This window comes from Monodon monoceros, unplaced genomic scaffold (genome assembly GCF_005190385.1).
Source record: "Monodon monoceros isolate NGI ecotype Baffin Bay Population unplaced genomic scaffold, NGI_Narwhal_1 Super_Scaffold_2, whole genome shotgun sequence".
Classification (NCBI taxonomy): domain Eukaryota; kingdom Metazoa; phylum Chordata; class Mammalia; order Artiodactyla; family Monodontidae; genus Monodon; species Monodon monoceros.
This window is the reverse complement of record NW_021703776.1, coordinates 78720927-78735285: the sequence shown is the minus strand read 5'-3', so window position 1 is coordinate 78735285 and position 14359 is coordinate 78720927. Positions and strand designations below refer to the sequence as shown.

Genomic DNA, 14359 nt, shown 5'->3' with positions numbered 1-14359 from the left:
ATGCAGAGTGGGTACAAAAGTGTGTACGGGAAGTTGTATATATTGCCAGAAAATTATAGTGAGCGTGGGGAAGGGAAACAGCCCAGCTTACCATCATTTGCTTGGTAAATATTTATCCAAAACTAACTACGTGTCAGTAAATATCCCTGTGGTGGGAAACACATTGGTACGTTTGGGGAATAATAAGGGCGATTTGGCTTAGAGCAGTAAAAAAATGGGAGAACAGGATAGTAGGAAATAAGATCTGAAGGGTGGCCTGGGCCAGATCAGGAGGCAGTAAGCAGCTGGGTTTTATTCTAAGTGTGATGCCTGGACCCTGGAACCTTTGGAGCAGCATAACAGGATTTAGTCTTTACAAGCTCTGTCTGCCTGCTCCATGGAGAATGAAGTGTGGGAGGGCAGGCACAGAAGCAAGCCGGCTAGCGGGGAGGCTGCTGCATTTGCTGAGGTGAGAGTTAATGATAACACACAAGGATGGTGGCAGGGGAGGCAGCAAACGTGACTGGTTTAGGAAATGTTCTGATATACATAAGCTGACAAGACTTGCTGATAGATTTATTGCAGGGGAGACGGAGAGAGAAGTCAAAGATGGCTTCTGGGTTTTCAGACTTAGCAACTGAGTCAGTTAAAGAAGGAGCAGGCTCTGGAGGGGTGATTAAGGCTGCTGCTTTGGGCAGATGCTTAACAGACACCCAGTGGAAATGATGAGTAAGCTGTTGGCTATGAGCCTGGGATTCAGGGGGGGGTCAGGGCTGGATATATACCTTTAGTAGTCGTTAGCAGAGAGATGGTATTCGCACGCAGGGTCTGGGTGAGGCCATTAGGAAGAGTGTTGATAGAAGAGGAGATGGACCCCTGGACTGAGTCTCATGGCACTCTGGTAATTAAAAGCAGGAAGGAGAAAAGGAGCAAGCAAAGAAGGCTGAGAAGGAGAGGCTGCTGAAGAAGCAGAAGCATTAGGAGGGTAGATGTCAAAAACAAGAACATGTCCAATGCTGCTCACAGGTTGAGAAAGGTGAAGCTGGAGAGGTGGCCACTGGGCGCGGCAAGATGAAGGTGCTGATAAGCTGAAGTGCATTGAGTGGAGAGTAAGAAGTGAGGAAACTGAACTAGCTATTTCAACTAGCTTTAGCTATAGAGAGAGCAGTAGATAGAAACAGGGAAACTTCACCTATTGTAACAGGAGGGAAGGTGGAATTTAAGGGTATGGATGCAGGTAAAGGTTGACTTGATTTTGAAAACAAGAAGTTGTTATTTTCACATTACAAGAAAAATGGAAAACAACGGTATTCTTTTCAAAAGCATTCATCACCATATTTGTTGCCTGATGAGATGTTAGATCACAGAAGAGTGGAAACTGCAATAGGGCTTGTGAATATTCACTTGGTGTAAATTTGTTTTCATGCTTCACATTCATACACAAGTTGTTTCAATCAGTCATTTTAGTTTCAGAAAAGCTTTCTACTCAGTTCTGTATAGAAAAGTAAATAATACAAGAACATTTTAAATTGCTATTTGGCATCAACATGAAATAAAATTACGCTTTGATTACTCTCTTCTATCCCACAAGTCTCTCTAGAAGTATAAAAGTACAGTAGTGGAATATTCAGTGATAACAGGTAATTCTACAAATGGTCATGCTTCTGAATTGTTATGTATTGCAGTAAGCATAAATAAATAAGCAAAACCCAGCTTGCTCTGGTCAGTCTTCGCAATATTCAGAAATTTAATGCTGTGTTTGCCTCTGCTTTGCTGATAACAGTGGGCTAGCAATTTAGCTATTCTGTGACCAGTCAAATATATAAAATTGTTGACAAGGGACCAGTATTTTAATAGCTCAGTGTCCTCTTAATGAAGCGGTGTTAATACATTTTCTTCTAATTTCGGTATCATAGTAAAATATATGTAACATGAAATTTACAATGCTAACTAATTTAAATGAAGAGTTAAGTGGTATTAAAGACATTCATACTGTTGTGCAACCAACACCACCATCCACATCCAGAACTCTTTTCATAATAATATGGAATGTTTCCTGAATTTCCTGTATGACATCGTTGAGCAGGTGTCATGCTAATCTTCTCTGTATTGTTCCAATTTTAGTATATGTGCTGCTGAAGTGAGCACTGGTACACATTTTAATGAAAACACTTATTTACATAAAGAAGAAAAAATTATACAGACTGTGAGTCTGAAAGAGAAGCAAGATCCATTTAATGATTATTATAAAAAAAGGGCTTTGATTAATTCTATAATGCTCCCTATCAGAGTATTGAGGCATGGAAGGTGAGTAAAATACCTTCTGATTCTACCCGCAGAGACAGAATATAGGGATAGGTTATCTGATCCAAAATGATCATTGCTGTATTTTCCTAATTTATCTGGTTGAAAATGAAACAACTGAAAAGTGATTAAATCTAGATTAAATGCGTTCTTAATATATGCCAGGCACTATGCTAAATAATGCACTGTCCAGCTTAATTCAAAAAGAATGCAATGAGGTAATTCCCTTATTTTCATTTTAAAGATAGTAAAACTAAGATTCAGAAATAGTATAATTAACTACACATGGTCTTACAACCAGTAAGCTATGGGTGAAAGACATGGCTCTGGGTCAGCCTGCCCACATAGCCCTTGCTCTTAATCTCTGAGATCTGCTGTGTCTAAGACCACATCTGCCCCCCACTTTTTCAATTTATGGCCTTAGACAGCCTCCAAAAACACATCCTGTTCTTATGAACACATCCTGTTCTTATGAACACGTTAGTTTTGCTTGTGCAATCATTTATATGCTGAACAATGATACTTACCTCACCCAAGTTTTGAGTTGAACTCTATTATCTCTAAGTGTTTTACAAGCGAACGTTTTCTCGATAGCGACACTCAAGATTTGTGGTTGGGAGGACTGAGAAAGATTTCATCAATATTCTCTGGTGCAGTTTCTCTGTATTCATGCTCATAATTTGCTGACTTCTGGAATGATGGCTTTGGAATTAAAACATCTCTTGAAATAAAACTGCTGTGCCAGAAGACACCATTTAGAATTCCATTACAGCCCTGATGTACAAACATTCTTGCATCTACATTTTGATCCCAACACCTGTTATGCACTAAGAGATATATCTATTTCCAGAATTTTCCCTAGTGGAGCTTTATTATCACCCATTCAGGAAGCCCTTAAATATTTGCCAGCCGTTGGTGAGGTTTCTGCTTGTTTTATTTAGACTTTGTTTGTGGGCTTTCCTCACACAGCGCTCCCACTCCTGTTATATTTTTTTTAATTTATTTTTTATTTTATTTATTTTTGGCTGTGTTTGGTCTTCGTTGCTGTGCGTGGGCTTTCTCTAGTTGTGGCGAGCGGGGGCTACTCTTCGTTGCGGTGCGCGGGTTTCTCATTGCAGTGGCTTCTCTTGTTGTGGAGCATGGGCTCTAGGCGTGCGGGCTTCAGTAGTTGTGGCTCGCAGGCTCAGTAGTTGTGGCTCGCAGGCTCAGTAGTTGTGGCTTGCAGCGTCTAGAGCGCAGGCTCAGTAGTTGTGGCACACGGGCTTAGTTGCTCTGCGGCATGTGGGATCTTCCCGGGCCAGGGCTCGAGTCCGTGTCCCCTGCATCGGCAGGCAGATTCTTAACCACTGCGCCACCAGGGAAGCCCTCCACTCCTGTTATTTACTAGCAGCTCTCTGTTGTGGAAAGAGCATGGTTTTAGAAGACACCCCTGACCCTGGTTTGACTTTGACTCCTCCACTTATTGTACATAATGCACAATTATGTTCAACTATTTTTGATTCCTAAGATTACAGACATAATTTTAGATTTACTTATGATCAAGTAAAGATTTATACAGTTGAGTGAAAAAATATTTCATGTTTGTTGGGGGGAGCGGTAGAGGGGATTGGTAAAGGGCTTTAATTTTACCCCAACCAATCTAAGTGGTAAAAGAAGCTGGTCTGGGTGAGCTCCATGTTCCTCTCATGTGTCCTTCCTTCCCACACTCCTTCTGTTCTCTTACCTGAGCTTCCCCCAGCAGACCTGACCAGCCATAGGCACCAGCCCATAGCTCAGGATAGATGCACGTGGGCAGGAGGGTAGAAGTAGGGGATGACTTTCCTAATCCCTTTTCTTTACTCTCCTCCTTCCAACCTGGATTCTGTGCTGCTGGAAAATGTATCCCAGCACTGAGGCCCTCAGACAACTGTACCGTTTCAGAAGCCAGGCTGGCTTTTCTCTTCATTTACAATTTTGTAAATTCTGAGAGAATTGTTTTTTATTTATTTAAGAAAATGTGGTATATACATACAATGGAGTACTATTTGGCCTTAAAAAAGAAGGAAATTCTGCAATATGCTATCACATGGATGAATCTTGAGGACATTATGCTAAGTGAAATAAGCCAATCACAGAAAGACAAATACTGCATGAATCCACTTATATAAAGTAAGCCAAATTCATAGAACCAAAGAGTGGAATGGTGGTTGCCAGGGGCTGGTGGGAGGAGGGAATGGGGAGTTACTAATCAATGGGCATAAGGTTTCAGTTATGCAAGATGAATAAGTTCTAGAGAGCTGCTGTACAATGTTGCACCTGTAGACAACAAATGCTGTATTATACACTTATCAATTTGTTAAGAGGCTAGTCCTCATGTTAAGTGTTCTTGCCACAATAAAATAAAATTAAAGAAAAAAATAGCTGCTTTTTAAATCTAGATTTCCAGTGGAGAAGGCTAGATTGCACTTGAGTTCTGCTTAAACTTCCAAAATGCATCTGGGCTCTCTAATCTGGCAAGTTTTTATCCCCACCATGTAATTTAACAGTGTGGAGCGAAGAGCTGACTTTCTGGGCCTTGCTGTGCTCTTTTAGATTATGTTACCCAGAAAAAAAATCCTGACCGAGTACCATAAACAAAATACATCTTAAAATCAGGGCTATTGCTTAAATGAATAAACTTTTGAATGCGTAAAGATATATGATATTTCTCATGTTATCATTTAGGAGATGAAATACTACTTTGAAGTTTGAGTTTCCTTTCCTGCCCCTAACTTTCACTTACTTTCTGAAGTTTGTGCCAAATATAATTCTTGATAAAGCAGACACTGTTTCTTCAACATGAGCAATTCTCAATGTTTTCAGCTTCTAATTTTGTTGCCTCAATTTTAATTGTAATTTGTGTTTTCTGAGCCAGAATTGTTTCAAATGAGCACAAAAGTTTCCATTGTTCCGTGTCTTACAATATGAGTATGCCTGAGTTGCAGTCATTAAAAGCCTCACATGGGTCGTTTTTGTTACTGTTCCCCTGGGCCCCCTCTACCCTGACTTTTTTTTTACATGAGTGAGCTAAGAAGAAGCAACTATTTTAACAATTTATTTAAATAGAAAATGAGTGACTATGTGTCTCCTAGAAAGATGGTCATCAGATGTGTTTTTAAATTCTGACTGCTACAAGTAAATTTAGCCACAGTGCATTGCTTTCTGAATGCTTCCAGAATGGAACACTGTGCTTTGATTGTTGCTTTGGGAGTCTCATTAAGACTCTAAAAGGTCAAAGGAGTAAGGACTGGAGCAAAATATGTTCACTTACAATACACACAGCACAATCCAAATGCAGAAATCAGCTACATACACGATGTGTTTCTACCAGAGTATTCGTACAATAGAGAACCCTGTTCTTGTCTAAATGGTTGCATTTATTCTACCAAATATCTACAATGTTGTTACTAGTGGAGAAATATTTCAGATTGCCAATTGTTTGCTTCATAAACTAATTTCTGAACAGAGGATGATGTTGGAATCAGATATTTTTGCCATAAAATGAAATCGCTCTCTCCATAGGTTTTCCTGTCTTAAGCGATGGACATTTTTCATAAAGCCTCTGCTCTAACACACACTTTAAAAATTTCATGAGGTGAAGACAGAATGCAATGATTTTGGCCCCTGGAAAATTGCCCTTGAAGGAGGACATCAGATTTTGACAAAGAATACATTAAGAATACAAACTAACTTAAAACTCAGTTTTCCCAGCAGAGTCTGCTCCAGCTTGAAATTTAATTATCTCAGGTACATTTCAGTAATTTGTTTCTGCTGGTAATAGGAGATTATTTTCATGCGAATGTGATGATACCCTATAGAGGAATCGGTGGGAGTTTTCCTTTAATTTGAATTTAGCCTTTAATGATTTCCTTCTCTAACATATTAAGAGGATAGCATAATTTTAAACACCTTGCTACTTGGTTTCCCACATTCCATATTTTAGCTTTTATTTGCTTTGGCTCTTGAATATCTCAAAAATTATAATGAAATAACCTCAGAAGTTTCCTTTTTGTGTCCATAATTGATTGCTATAGTACTTAATATTCTTATAAGGATTAAGAACTACCCTGTTTCAGGGGGTGGTCCAGGTGCTAACAGTTCAACAGTGAAATACAGATAAAAATCTCTGCCTATATGGGCCTTTCATTTTCGTACGTATGTCTATACCCAAGTTTATCCTTTTCACCTCAACCTCCAGTAAAAATTTCAAAAATTTTCATCAATCTTAGAATTTTAAAGATTGCATAACTTTTTGAAGAAATCACTATGAATTATTTTCAATCTGAGGATACAGTGTTCATGGTGCTCCTTGGAGGTGAGGACTAAATCAATGCTATTTAATGTTTTTATTAATGAATAAGATCAATGATTTTTAAATTGTGTCCTTTGGAGCGCCAATGTCAGAATCCCTTCAGCTGGTGGTCACAGTTCCTGAGATCCACTTCACAGATCCTGATTCAGAATAACAAGGTGCAGATCAGGAATCTGCATTCTTAAGTAGCAGTCTAAGTGATCCCTACACATGCTGAAGTCTAAGAATCAATTACTAATTTAGACAAAGAGCTGAAGAAAGTGAATCTTAAATTAGAAAATGACCACAAGCAATTGGACAAAAAGGCTTGAGCCTTGTGTATTCTCAGTACATAAAGTGGTGCGAAAGGGCAAAAAAGTTATTTTCTGAGGAACTGGCACCAGAATTTCTCCTAGAGGGAAGACTGTTTCTTGTTAAGGAAATACTTTGATGTCTGCTTGGAGAGAGAAAATAAGCCTATGAGAGTAAATGTCACCGAGGCACAAAGAGAAAACAGATTCGAAACAAGATTGGAGGTGCTGGGGAGGGGAGACTGAAGAGAGAAACAGAGAACCACACATCTTGGGGAGAGGCTGGCCACTAGTGGAAATGGCCTAAAAGGTGTCTAAGACTGAATTTTTAGTCATTTGTGTGGTTGTGATGTAAACTCCTTTTTTCTTCCTGAATACTCACTGATGGCTGCTACACACACAAGAGCCTGACATGAGTGGTTTTCATGGGAATCAAATTAAATCGGTGGAGATCTGTGTTGAGATTAAAGAAGAGCAGTGAGGACGGAGGAATACCTAGCCACCAGAAGTTGAGCAGAAAATGGAGGATTAAGAAGGGAGAACTCAGAGCCAGAGAGCTGGGAGAAATGGCAGAGAATTTTCAGAAATTCAGAGGGAGGCAATCATCTTCCCATTGAATGAGGAGTTGGGGTTCAAGCTAATTGTATACAGATCTTGAGGGGTAGGATGATCCAGGTGGACACTGGGCATTATGTTTAGTTACTGTTTTATGGATTATGCCTTATCTTTTCATCTAGGTTTTGAGTTTCTAGTTAGAGGGGTATTCTTGTCTTTTTTTAATTATTAATCACTTTTCTGCACAGTATATTTTGCACACTGTAGGCTGCCACACGCTTATTGAATTTTTTTTGTGCTAGAGTGAAAAGTGTAGAGGATTGTGAATGAAAAGTGTCCTAGATTTATGATCTTTAGGTTATTCCCTTGTGGACCTTTTAAGTTCTGGGTCCTTAAGTCTTATAGACACTTGTAGAAAATAACTTGTCTATGCCTTTATTCCTAGAATGTCTGAGTTACTTGATATTTACTATTTCAGTGGAATGAAATGGTCATTCCTTTAAAATAACATCTATAAACTACTTTTCTATGTGAAGATATATGATAGATTAATTTCCTAAAGTTAGTTTAATTTCCCAGCAAGTATTGCAGACCTTATACATACTCTAAAGCCTTATGATTATTTTAACTTGGTGAGTTAAATATTTGTGGCTAAGCTCATTACATTTTTAACGCTGGAAGTACATTTATTTTCCTATGAGGATTCTAAATATTTAGAGTAATTATACTTGGCATCTAGAATTCTGTTGGAGGATGCATTAAAAAATACTACTTGACACTTCTATGGGTAAAGAAATCAAAGCATAAGTAAGTAGGTAAAGCACAGAATGGCATTTTATCTTTGGAATTCTGGTCATAACTCTTAACAGTAATTTCCATGCTGTGAGAAATTCCCTTTAAATCTTTTCATCTGCAAGAGAGCTTTTCTGTTGAACTTACATATATTAGTTTACAACAAAGACTTGAAATAAGTTACAGTCATTCCTCAGTATCCCCAGTGGATTGGTTCTAGGACCCCTAGAGATACCAAAATCTGCAGATGCTCAAGTCCCTCATAGAAAATGGCATAGTATCTCCATATAACCCACACACATCCTCCCGTATACTTTTATCATCTCCAGATTACGTATAATACCTGACACAATGTAAATGCTATGTAAATAGTTGCAAATAAATGTAAAGGTTATGTAAATAGTTGCTGAGCATGTGGCAAATTCAACTTTTGCTTTTTGGAACTTTCTGGATTTTTTTTTTTCTTAAATATTATTGGTCTGTGTTTGGTTGAGTCCGAGGATGTGGAACCCATGGATACCAAGAACAAACTGTATATGCAAATAAGTCAGTGAGAATATATTTATGTTGTGCTTTTATAACCAACCGCCTTGTGTGGCAGGCAATATTATTTCCACTTTATACTCGAGTGTGGCAGGCAGTCACCCATTGGAGGGTGACCTCCAATGAGCCACAGTTCTCTCCTGATTATTTGAGTGTGGGCTGGACCTAGTGACTTATTTCTAAAGAACAGAATATGGAAAAAGTGATGGGATATTTTTCAAGATCAGGTTACAAAGAAAAGGTAGCTGCCATTTTCCATTTCCTTTCTTTCTCTCTCATAGGCTTGCTCTGAAGGAAAGCAGCTGCTGTGTTGTGAGCTGCCCTATGGAGAGGTCCATGTGTTAAGGAACTAGTATCTCCAGTCAATGGCCAATGAGGACCTGAGGCCTGCCAACGGCCATATAGGTGGTTTGGAAGTATATCCAGTAGAGCCTTGATATAACTAGACCTATGCTTTGATTATAGCTTTGAGAGAAAACGTGAGCCAGAGGCACCAGCAAAGCTGCATTTGGATTCCTGACCCAGAGAAAAATAGATAATAAATATTAATTTTTTTAAGCAGCTACATTTTGGGGTAAATTGTTGTCTTAGTCCATTCAGGCTGCTATCACATAGTACCACAAACTGGGTAGCTTATGAACAACAAAACTTTATTTCTCACAGTTTTGGAGGCTGGGAAGTCCAAGATCCAGGTGCCAGAAGATTTGGTGTCTGGTGAGACTCACTTCCTGGTTCATAAGGCATCTTATTGTATCCTCACATGGTGAAAGGGACAAGAGAGCTATCTGGAGTCTCTCTCATTAGGGCACTAATCCCATTTATGATGGCTCTGCCCTCATGACCTAATCACCTTCCAAAGACCCCACTTCCTCATACTGTTACCTTTGGGGTTTATGTCTTCAACGTATGAGTTTGGGGAAGACATAAACATTTAGTCTATAGCCCTTGTTATACAGCAATAGATAAACTATACATGAGGAAATTGAATCCCAGAAAGGTCATATGATTTGAACAATGTATCAGATGTAAAGAATTGAAAACGCAAGGGTTTTCTGACCACTTGGCCAGAGAAGGGCACTGAGGAGGTGGCATTAAACAGATACCTAAACGAACTGAGCCATGTGGACATTTGGGGAATAAGTGTGCAGGCAGAGAGACAGGCAAGGGCAAATGCTTTGTCATGAGAACACTGGATCAGCATCAAGGCCAATGTGGATACAGAAGAGCAAACTAGAGAAAGATACAGGGGATTAAGTCAAAGAGATAGGCAGAGGCCAGATTATGCAGAGCTTCCCAGCCATGGTAATGACTTTGGATTTTGTTCTAATTCTAGGGGGAAGACATTAGGGTATTTTAAACAGAGAAGTGATATGATTTGATGCACTTGTTAATATTTGTGGAGAATGGAAAGAGAAACAACAGAAGGAGTAAAGACCCAGTAAAAAGATTTCTTGAGGCAGATAACTTGCCTGGATGAGTGTTAATGATTACTTTGGACTAGAGGTAGGAGTGAAATGGTAGTAAATGGTAGATTGAATGCTTGGAAATTGAAGTAGTTTTTATTTCTGGTTGCTTCTATGGACATTTTTGTCAAAGAGCTTGCATTTTTGGAAGGGAGGTTTAATTGTGATGAGAATGCAATCTAGGTATTTGATTACTGGAACTTAATGGTTTTGAAATTATGGCTGTGCTCTGCTTTAACCAAATCAGATGAGCAGTCTTGACTGAAGGCACTCAGACATTGGAGAAGACTTAGAGTCAAGGTCTGTATAAAGGCATGATACAGGTTTGGCATTCCCCTTAGATTTTAAGCGGGTGACCATGAGTGTTGGAAAGAGCCAACACTTATTTCTTTGCTTTTGCACTACACAAACTGAAGTTAGTTTTTGTTTTCCTCTCATTATCCTTTTGACCAGCTTTCCTGGGAGATCCCAGAGAACTCGCCCAACAGTTCACATTTTATAATCGCTCTTTTTCTAAGAATGGGTATGTATATATATGTACACACACACACAAACACATACAAGGGAGAGATGGCACAATTTATTTTTGATTTTGTTGTGTATGAGAACACACATTCCTAAGTAATATGGAGAGATTGTCTAAGTTTGGATGTTGGTTGAGATCCCCAGGGATCTGAACACTGGCACTTTTATTTTGAAATGTCCTATTGCTGCCTCATCAGCATTATCCTCCCATTTTCTTCTCAAAGGTGAATTGGAGTCTTTCATTCTTTACATCTGTCCCACTAGGGGGACTAGAGTTGAACACGGTTCAGGAGAGCTCTTTGTATACTTGATTTCTTCACAAGCTTTGTTTTGGGGAAAAAAAAAAGGTAAAACTCATCTGGTAATTTTGAGTCTTTTCATTTTAGAGCAAGAAATTATGTGGTAAAATTTCAGTAAGTGACACTGAAATATATTTCCCTTTTGATAAGTGTAACTGCCTTTTTCAGATTTCAGAAATAAGGTCTCATATGTATTCAATATAAATGATATGAAACATTCATTTGTCTATGGGGTGTGTGTCAGATTTAAAGTAAAACATCTTAAAACCCACAGGTCAGTTTCCTCAATAATAAATTCATGTAACTATGAATTTTAAAATAAATACATTCTTGGGGAATAAAATAAATGATATTTGAGAAGTTACTGATTATTTATTGAAGGCATTGTTTATGTTAAATGCTTTATGCTAAGTGAAATAAGTCAGAGAAAGACAAATACTGTATAATAGCACTTATATGTGGAATCTCAAAAATACAACAAACTAGTGAAAATAACGGAAAAGAAGTAGGCTCACAGATATAGAGAACAGGCCAGTGGTTACCAGTGGGGTGGGGAGGGGCAATTTAGAGGTGGGGGAGTAGAAGGTACAAGGATGTATTGTACAACACGGGGAATACAGCCAATATTTTGTAATAATTACAAATGGAAAGTAACCTTTAAAAATTATATTAAAAATGCAGTTTAAGCAGTATTTTCCCAGCATTTTATCAACTAGGATCTCTCACCCTATCCACCATTCCTTGATCATCTACTACATTTAATCCACCCCAAATGAATAATGGTCCTGCAAGCAGTTGGTTGAATCTACCTACAGAACAGGCATTGCACACAGAAAACATATGTTATTTTACATCTCTCAGATTGGAGAAATGTTATATCATGATGGAAATTGGAATAATTCCAGCTTCAGAAGTGTCCTCTAGAATTCCCAAATGTCACAAATTTCCATTTCAGAGTGGTGGTATCATAATTTATAAACTGCTAGGGAATTAAAAAAGGGCTAAACAACCATTAGTTTGGGTGTTAATATGTAGATGTATGTTTTTTGTGCTTTTCCCCATCATACAAAAGCAAAGGTTTTTCATTATGCTAGCATAGTTAATTTATTATTTTCAAGATAGTGCCTAAACTTCTGGAACACAAAAATTAATGGGCTCTTGGAAACCCTCTCTGAATTGTCCCAAAGTCAATAGTGGTTCTTCCCATCTGTCATCTTAATTTGTAGTATGTCTCCCAGATGCATTAAAACAAAGATATACACTAAACTTCCTTGCATTCCCATTGGCACTAAGTACAAAAATAAGAGTTGTCATAAATCAATTATTTACAAGAAAACTCCCAAACTTGCCAAACTGGAAGCCCTGATTTAAAATAAACTGGGATGTCACTCAGCTTTGCCAACCAACTCTTTCAGACTGCAAATGGCGTATTTATTTATAGAGCTATTTAGATAATAATGGAAGAAGGTTTAGTAGCTTATTTTCTAAACTAGCAACCAATGTTAACTCCATGAGTTTGATGACTGCTTATAAAATGATCTGTTTGCATCTGTTTTCTGTTGAAATAATTACAACTGGAAATGATGAAAATAGTTAATATTTAACATTACACTTGTTTTGGGTCATATTCTGAGAGAAGATTATTTTTTGATCCAGAACTGTGGCCTTCAAAGTAATTGAGAATGAATTAATTCATGACTCCCATAGTTCTTTCCATGATAAAAGGGTAAAGGAAAATTTGGGTAAGTAATTTTAGCATTTTATGTTGTCTCATGTTGGAACTGAGCCCAGTTTAGCCTGGGGAGAATCCAAGTCACAGTTGAAAGGGAACCAAGTTTGCAGTCAAAAAACAGTACTACATACAGCAAGTCCAAAGAATGAGGCAAGCTCAAGAATGGGGGGAAAGAAATGAAGTCGGAAAGCTGGAGAAAAAGGCAGCTAGAATGTAGCTTAAGGAATTGGTCCAGGACAGAGGTTTATAACTAAGGTCAGCCATTTTCAGATAGTGCCAGCATTATCCTGCAGCAATGGTGCACGTCAAAGTAAGAGTGGAATTTATAGGAACTGTAAGAGCAAGACACAGACCTCCACTATCCCCACTCCTTACCCATAATTGCTGTAGTTCCTTCAGTATTTATTGTTTCCTGGTACAGGATAGCTAAAAATTTGAGTGACAGGATAGCTAAAAAGTCAGGTTTCCCTGATTTTGTCCTAGTCAAAGCCTACCTTTTGGTATAGTTATGAAAAACACCCCCTTTCACTTTTCAGAGTTTCCTAGTTTGGATGATAAAGTTTATGGTCATTCTAGCAAAGGCCCAAGATGAGAAGGTATGAGCGCCTTAATCCTTTGTGGATTATTATCTTATTATTATTACTATTTTTTTTAATTTAAATTAAAAAAATTTTTTTAACATCTTTATTTGAGTAAAATTGCTTTACATTGTTGTGTTAGTTTCTGCTGTATAACAAAGTGAATCAGCTATATGTATACATATATCCCCATATCCCCTACCTCTTGCATCTCCCTCCCACCCTCCCTATCCCACCCCTCTAGGTGGTCACAAAGCACCGAGCTGATCTCCCTGTGCTATGCGGCTGCTTCCCACTAGCTATCTATTTTACATTTGGTAGTGTGTTTCTGTCCATGCCACTCTCTCACTTCCCCCTCCCCGTGTCCTTAAGTCCATTCTCTATGTCTGCATCTTTATTCCTGTTATTATTACTATTTACCCACAAATCCTGTTGAAATCCACATAGGAAAAGAAGATTTGTTGATTATTCCTTCTTTGGGAGATGGCAAAGTGTATGGGAAGGGATGAGACTGTATTCCTGGAGAATTTTTTTTAAAAATTAGAGAAATTTGGTTCTAAAGTGTTCAGGACATCAAAGACCCACAGACCATGAGGGTAAATTTAAGAAAATTGATATAAAGTTAAATTACTTACCTCCATTTCATTAGGGGCTTTTCCTAAGGTTCTACCTTTTCTTTTGTTTGGAACATAGTCTTCAATTTCTTCGTTTTGCTTGACTCTGTGTTGATGTCTATGCATTAGATAAACAGCCCCCTCTCCCCAGTCTTTTTTTTTTTGCGGTACGCGGGCCTCTCACTGTTGTGGCCTCTCCCGCTGCAGAGCACAGGCTCCGGACGCGCAGGCTCAGCGGCCATGGCTCCCGGGCCCAGCCACTCTGCGGCATGTGGGATCCTCCCGGACCAGGGCACGAACCCCCGTCCGCTGCATCGGCAGGCGGACTCTCAACCACTGTGCCACCAGGGAAGAC

At 38.7% G+C, this 14359-nt stretch overlaps 1 non-coding gene across 1 annotated transcript; it reads right to left on the bottom strand.

The window, feature by feature from the left end:
• Positions 1-2017: 2017 nt before the first annotated feature.
• On the bottom strand, positions 2018-2127 carry LOC114902190. The gene has a single exon (XR_003795413.1). It is a non-coding gene; the product is annotated as a U6 spliceosomal RNA (small nuclear RNA).
• Positions 2128-14359: the final 12232 nt, after the last annotated feature.